Source organism: Sesamum indicum, linkage group LG11 (assembly GCF_026168435.1).
Source record: "Sesamum indicum cultivar Baizhima isolate 11 linkage group LG11, ASM2616843v1, whole genome shotgun sequence".
In the NCBI taxonomy this organism is placed as follows: domain Eukaryota; kingdom Viridiplantae; phylum Streptophyta; class Magnoliopsida; order Lamiales; family Pedaliaceae; genus Sesamum; species Sesamum indicum.
This window is the reverse complement of record NC_142667.1, coordinates 2,833,687-2,842,119: the sequence shown is the minus strand read 5'-3', so window position 1 is coordinate 2,842,119 and position 8,433 is coordinate 2,833,687.

Sequence of the window (8,433 nt, the reverse complement as noted above, 5' to 3'; positions counted from 1 at the left end):
TTTCATTTTCATCTATTGCGATTAATAGATACACTACCTGTAAACCCATAAAAAACAAGGGGAAAGAACCACTACTTCATTTTATTTTACGTTTGCTTCATTAAATTTCTTAATATCCGCATGTGAGAATTATTTATAATGCTTTAAGTATAGGAAAAGATGTTTCAACATTTCCAACTTCCATTTTATTTCAGCATTGTTGTTTTCCATCACAATTCAATAACTTGTTATTATATAACAAAAATGGAACAAACGATCAATCTATCAGTTCACAATCTATTGGTATTGAAGTAATACTTTAGTTTACAATTGAAATAAAATATGTCTACAATAGAAACTGATCAATTTTAGTAAAGAGCTTTCTCACGTATTGCCTTGCAAGCTTAATTAACTAATTCTAAGAAGAATATCCTTAAAATTTCTTTACATAAAAGATATATATCTATTGGTTATAGTTATTAAATATATTAAAAAAAATAGTTTATGCATGAACTAATAAATAATATATGAGTTCTTGATTGCAAAAAGTTCACCATATTAACTTAGATATTATCACAAATATTATAGGTAGCCGTTAGCATGTACCATTTGATATTATCTATCTAAATTCATAATATTAGCCGAAGCTACCACACGTTAATCGTTAATGAGATCACTCAAGTGATTTAAATTTCAAATATATATAGAAATAAATCCGAATCGAAAAGTGCACATACCTGGTGCATTTCAAGAATATAATTGCAGCCTTGTTGATGATGTCGGAAAAGTCCAAAAGAGACCTTCCAAGTGCCTTGTACTACACACCTGCCTCGACTTCTCTTTTTAATTGAATGTCTACTGCTTGATTCAGGTAGATCCTGTACGAAAGAAAAAGAAGCACATTATAATAAAAAGAGCCTCAACTAAGCCAAAGATAAAATTAAAAGTGTAGGTATATTAGATAAAAGAGATAAATAGACTCAATAGTCAATTAGTCAGAAGTGGCCCTGTACGAAAGAAAGTACTACAAACATCAATTGAAATTCTTAACAAAAAATTAAAGTGACCATCTAACTTTTAATGAAATAGTGAGACACATTGCCTTAATCCTTTCATACCAAATTTCGATCAATAAATAATTTCCTTATTCAATAATATCACTTCTCACATTTTTCTCCATCAATATAATTTAGTCATCAAATGCAAAGTAATTCTTGTTGCATTGTTAAGTTTTTCTATTAGATGAGCACTTTTTTATACTAAAATACAAATATTACTTAACAAATCTCTTTTCTCAAGTAGAATTAATGAGATCAAGTAACCACCAAAAAATTGTTCTAATATTTAATGTAGCAAATAATTTTTTATGCTCATAATTGTCATTGTAAGAGTTAGATTATATCCTTTTTTTTAGCACTTTTAGACTTTAAAGTGGTAGATTTAGTAAATAGAATAAGTACTTAGTACTCAATCTTTTGATGACCACCCTATTCTCAAGGAATAACTTCAATAACTGTACCACTTCAACTAATTGCTATGGATAAAGTCCATCCCAACCCAACAAAGCAACATTTGTTGGTTATGTACAATTTCTTCATATAGTGATCATAACAAAGCAACATTTGACTTTTTGTATTACTACTACTACTACTATTATTTTTATTATTATTATTTTTATTATTATTATTATTATTATTATTATTAATATTATTATTTTAAATCATGAGATTAAATTATAAAATTTTTACATAGATATAGTTGAAATTAATATATGTTCACAATTTACAAAATTTATATATTTATAAATGTTAGTAACATTGATGTAACTATCATGTTATATAACTGAACAACATGGGTTAATCGAGCCATCAAAATTCAGATCAGACCGTTAGATATGATAAAACTTACAAAAGAATATATTTGGTAAAGTTTTAGACTTATTGGATATACGGATGTCGAGATATCCTCGAATTCAAAATTTCCTCTTTTATGGTAAATATTGACAATATAGTAGAAAAAGAATAAAGAGAGATTTGACTCGCTAAAAATCAATTATTGGGTTGTTTAAAGTGCATGCGAAGATCTCCAACTCTTCATCATCCATTTGATTTTCTTTAGTATTGCCAGACTCTGATGGAATGCCTATTAAACTAAGAGCATATAACAAAGATTAGAGTTAAAATTCAACCAAACTAAAATCAGTTATCTTTGTAAAAAATTATATGCTACTTAGCTTCTATTTTCTTTTCGATCACTGACAACATGGACATTTCCTATTTTACTTCTACTTGCATCCTCAATCTGAATGTTTATGGAGTTTCAATACAGGTCACGAAAAAATGACATAACAGTGCGTTAATTTTTTATAATTTTCTACAACTGAAAAGTCAGAAAACAAAACATATCCACATAAATTTTGGTCATAAATAAAATAGAATTAAGGATTTTGAATTTACCTGTGCAAGAATTTTATCATTACTTCGGCAGCTAAATAGGATAAACGTAGCAATCTCCTTTAATAAGCGGAAGTTTTGAGTGACTTTGTCATGAATATAGTGCAATTGTATGAAAATTTTGGCTGAAAAATGTTAGTTATATTACATTAGTTTTGCATAACTAAAGAATTACAAGTTATTTTTGTAAAATATTAAATAATTATTACATTGTCACTTGTGTTTGATGCATTACGCTTTCTTTTTTGTAATCTCCAACCCTCTAGTTGTTCTTGCAAGGATAACTTGTATCTTGGTTTGATTTTTATGGATTCAATAATTTCCGTTAGAGGAACCACGTCTTGTTGGAGAGCGAGTTTCTTCTCTTTTATATCGAATTTTACATCATTATTTTGTACAATTATGTGATACATGTCCCTTTCCCCTACTTCAACCTGAGATATGTATGTTAGTAGGATAGACAAGTTTATTTTAAAAATTATAATATCAAGTTCTTGAGATAAAAATGAGTCTGATAGCAAAAATGCACATGATTGCACGCTAATATTTAATTTTGTTTCTTTTCAGTGCATGAGGGCCAGAGATAATTAAAATAATTTATTACCTTGTCACTTGTATTTGATGCATTTCGCTTTCTATTTTATAATATCCAACCCTCTAGTCGTTCTGCAAGTATAACTTGTATCTTGGTTTGATTTTTATGAATTTAATAATTTCCATTAGTGGAACCACGTCTTGTTGGAGAGTGAGTTTCTTCACTTTTGTATCTAATTTTTCAGCATTAGTTTGTACAATTATGTGATACATGTCCCTTTCCCCTGCTTCAACCTGAGATATGTATGTAAGTAGGATAGACGAGTTTATTTTAAAAATCATAATATCAAGTTTGAGATGAAGAAACGTAAATGTGTGTAATAGCAAAAATGCACGTGATTGCACACTAATATCTAATTTTGTTTCTTTTTATTGGATGAGGGCTGGAGATAATTAAAATCATTTAATAACTTTTCGGCAAAAAAACGTGTTATATAATAATTAAAGAACAAATAAAAAATTATCAATAAAATAATAAAATTGATTTGTACAAGCCTAATCGAATTTGTCTTTGGGCAACTATATCAAATGATTAAAAAAAAAAAAAAGAAAAAGATGCTCGAATTCAAAATTTCCTCTTTTATGGTAAATATTGACAATATAGTAGAAAAAGAATAAAGAGAGATTTGACTCGCTAAAAATCAATTATTCGGTTGTTTAAAGTGCATGCGAAGATCTCCAACTCTTCATCATCCATTTGATTTTGTTTAGTATTGCCCGACTCTGATGGAATGCCTATTAAACTAAGAGCATATAACAAAGATTAGAGTTAAAATTCAACCAAACTAAAATCAGTTATCTTTGTAAAAAATTATATGCTACTTAGCTTCTATTTTCTTTTCGATCTCACTGACAACATGGACATTTCCTATTTTACTTCTACTTGCATCCTCAATCTGAATGTTTATGGAGTTTCAATACGGGTCACGAAAAAATGACATAACAGTGCGTTAATTTTTTATAATCTTCTACAACTGAAAAGTCAGAAAACAAAACATATCCACATAAATTTTGGTCACAAATAAAATCGAATTAAGGATTTTGAATTTACCTGTGCAAGAATTTTATCATTCCTTCGGCAGCTAAATAGGATAAACGTAGCAATCTCCTTTAATAAGCGGAAGTTTTGAGTGACTTTGTCATGAATATAGTGCAATTGTATGAAAATTTTGGCTGAAAAATGTTAGTTATATTACATTAGTTTTGCATAACTAAAGAATTACAAGTAATGTTTGTAAAATATTAAACAATTATTACCTTGTCACTTGTATTTGATGCATTTCGCTTTCTTTTTTATAATATCCAACCCTCTAGTCGTTCTGCAAGGATAACTTGTATCTTGGTTTGATTTTTATGGATTTAATAATTTCTGTTAGAAGAACAACGTCTTGTTGGAGAGTGAGTTTCTTCACTTTTATGAGCAATTTTACCTTCAATTTTCTTTTCTGTCTCACTGACAACATGGACATTTCTTATATTACTTCCAGTTCCATCCTCAATTTGAATGTTGTGGAAGTTTCAATACGTGTCATGATGAAATGACATAACAGTGCGTTAATTTTTTATAGTATTCTATATTTGAAAAGTCAGAAAAGAAAACATATCCTCATAAATTTTGGTCATAAATAAAATCGAATTATGGATTTTGAATTTATCTGTGCAAGAACTAGATCATTCCTCCGGCAGCTAAATAGTATAAACGTTGCAACTTCCTTTAAAGAGTGGAAGTTTTGAGTGACTTCGTCATGAATATAGTACTATCGTATGAAAATTTTCATTGAAAAATATTGGTTATATTACATTACTTTTGCATAACTAAAGTATTACAAGTTATTTTGTAAAATACTAAACTATGATTACCTTGTCACTTATATTTGCGGCATTTTGCTTTCTTTTTCGTAATATCCAATCCTCTAGTCGTTCTCTCAGGGATAACTTGTATCTTGGTTGGATTTTTATAGATTCAATAATTTCCGATAGAGGAACCACGTCTTGTTGGAGAGTGAGTTTCTTCACTTTTATGTCTAATTTTTCATCATTATTTTGTACAATTATGTGATACATGTCCTATTTCCCTGCTTCAACCTGAGATATGTATGTTAATGGGATACACGAGTTTATTTTAAAGATTACAAATCAAGTTTTTGAGAAAAAAACGTGAATGTGTGTAATAGCAAAAATGCACGTGATTGCACACTAATATCTAATTTTGTTTCTTTTTACTGCATGAGGGCTAGAGATACTTAAAATAATTGAATAAGTTTTCTACAAAAAAAAGTGTTATATATAGATTAAAGAACAAATAAAAAATTATCAATAAAATAATAAAATTGATTTGTACAAGCCTAATCGAATTTTTCATTGGGCAACTATATCAAACTATTCAAAAGAAAAAAAAGAAGATGTTTGAATTCAAACTTTCCTCTTTTATGGTAAAAATTGACAATATAGTAGAAAAAGAATAAAGAGAGATTCGATTGGCTAAAAATTAATTATTGGATTGTTTAAAGCAAATGCGAAGATTTCCAACTCTTCATCATTCATTTGACTTTGTTTAGCATTGGCCGACTGTGATGGAATGCCAAAATAAGAGCATATAACAAAGATAAGAATTAAAATTCAACCAAACTAAAATCAATTGTGTTTGTAAAAAAATATATGCTACTTACCTTCTGCTTTGTTTTCGATCTGACTGACAACATGGACATTTCTTATATTATTTCTATTTCCATCTTCAACCTGAATGTTGTGCAAGTTTCAATACGGGTCATGAAGTAATTACATAACAGTGCGTTAATTTTTTATAATTTTCTACAATTGAAAAGTCAGTAAACAAAACATATCCACATAAATTTTGGTCATAAATGAAATCGAATTATGGATTTTGAATTTACCTGTGCAAGAATTAGATCATTCCTAGGGCAGCTAAATAGTATAAACGTTGCAACTTCCTTTAAAGAGCGGAAGTTTTGAGTGACTTTGTCATGAATTACACGTTATTTATCTAAAATATTAAACAATTATTGCCTTGTCACTTGTATTTGAGGCATTTCACTTTCTTTTTTTAATATCCAACCCTCTAGTCGTTCTTGCAAGAATAACTTGTATCCTGGTTGGATTTTTTCGGATTCAATAATTTTCGTTGGACGAACTTCATCTTGTTCGAGAGGCAGTTTCTTCACTCTCATGTGCAATTTTTCATTATTATTTGTACAATTATATGATACATGTCCCTTTCCGCTGCGTCGACCTGAGATATGTATGTTAGTAGAATAGACGAGTTTATTTTATAAATTACAATATCAAGTTTTTTAGATAAAGAAACATAAATGTGTGTAATGGCAAAAATGCACGTGATTGCACACTGATATCTAATTTTGTTTCTTTTTAGTGCATGAGGGCTAGAGATAATAAAAATAATTGAACAAGTTTTTTACAAAAAGAGTGTTATATGAAGATTAAAGAACAAATAAAAATTGTCAATAAAATAATAAAATTGATTGGTACAAGCCTAATCGAATTTGTCATTGGACAACCATATCAAACGATTTTGAAAAGAAAAATGATGTTTGAATTCAAAATTTCCACTTTTATGATAAATATTGACAAAAGAGTAGAAAAAGATTAAAGAGAGATTCGACTGGCTACAAATCAATTATTGGCTTGTTGAAAGCACATGCGAAGATCTCCAACTCTTCATCATCAATTTGATTTTGTTTACCATTGCCCGACTCTGATGGAATGCCTATTAAAATAAGGGCGTATGACAAAGATAAGAGTTAAAATTCAAGCAAACTAAAACCAATTATTTTTGTACGAAATTATATGCTACTTACCTTCTATTTTCTTTTCGATCTCACTGACAGCATTTACATTTCTTATATTATTTCCAATTCCATCCTCAATCTGAATGTTGTTGAAGTTTCAATACGGGTCATGAAGAAATGACATAACAGTGCGTTAATTTTTTATAATCTTCTACAATTGAAAAGTCAGAAAACAAAACATATCCAGATAAATTTTGGTCATAAATAAAATCGAATTATGGATTTCGAATTTACCTGTGCAAGAATTTGATCATTCTTTCGGCAGCTAAATAGTATAAACGTTGCAACCTCCTTTAAAGAGCAGAAGTTTTGAGTGACTTTGTCATGAATATAGTGCAATTCTATGATAATTTTGACTGAAAAATGTTAGTTATATTACATTAGTTTTGCATAACTAAAGAATTACAAGTAATTTTTGTAAAATATTAAACAATTATTACCTTATCACTTGTATTTGATGCATTTCGCTTTCTTTTTTATAATATCCAACCCTCTAGTCGTTTTGCAAGGATAACTTGTATCTTGGTTTGATTTTTATGGATTTAATAATTTCTGTTAGAGGAACCACGTCTTGTTGGAGTGAGTTTCTTCACTTTTATGTCCAACTTTTTATCATTATTTTGTACAATTATGTGATACATGTCCCTTTCCCCTGCTTCAACCTGAGATATCTATGTAAGTAGGATAGACGAGATTATTTTAAAAATTATAATGTCAAGTTTTTGAGATAAAGTAACGTATATGTGTGTATAGTAAAAATGCACGTGATTGCACACTAATATCTAATTTTGTTTCTTGTTAGTGCACGAGGAATTTAAATAGTTTTCTACAAAAAAAGTGTTATATGAAGATTAAAGAACAAATAAAGTATTATCAATAAAATAATAAAATTAATTTACAAGCCTAATCGAATTTGTCGTTGGGCAACTATATCAAACGATTCTGAAGAGGAAAAAGATGTTTGAATTCAAAATTTCCTATTTTATGGTAAATATTGACAAAATAGTAGAAAAAGAATAAAGAGAGATTCGACTGGCTATAAATCAATTATTGGGTTGTTTAAAGCGCATGCGAAAATCTCCCACTGTTCATCATCCATTTGATTCTGTTTACCGTTGCCTGGCTCTGATGGAATGCCTATGAAAACAAGAGCATATAACAAAGATAAGAGTTAGAATTCAACCAGACTAAAACCAATTAATTTTGTAAGAAATTATATGCTACTTACCTTCTATTTTTTTTTCGACCTCACTGACAACATGGACATTTCTTATATTGCTTCCGGTTCCATCCTTAATCTGAATGTTGTGGAAGTTTCAATACGGGTCATGAAGAAATGACATAAAAGTGCGTTAATTTTTTATAATCTTTTACAATAGAAAAGTCAGAAAAGAAAACATATCCACATAAAATTTTGTCATAAATAAAATCAAATTATGGATTTTGAATTTACCTGTGCAAGAACTAGATCATTCCTCCGGCAGCTAAATAGTATAAACGTTGCAACCTCCTTTAAAGAGCGGAAGTTTTGAGTGACTTTGTCATGAATATAGTACTATTGCATGAAAATTTTGATTGAA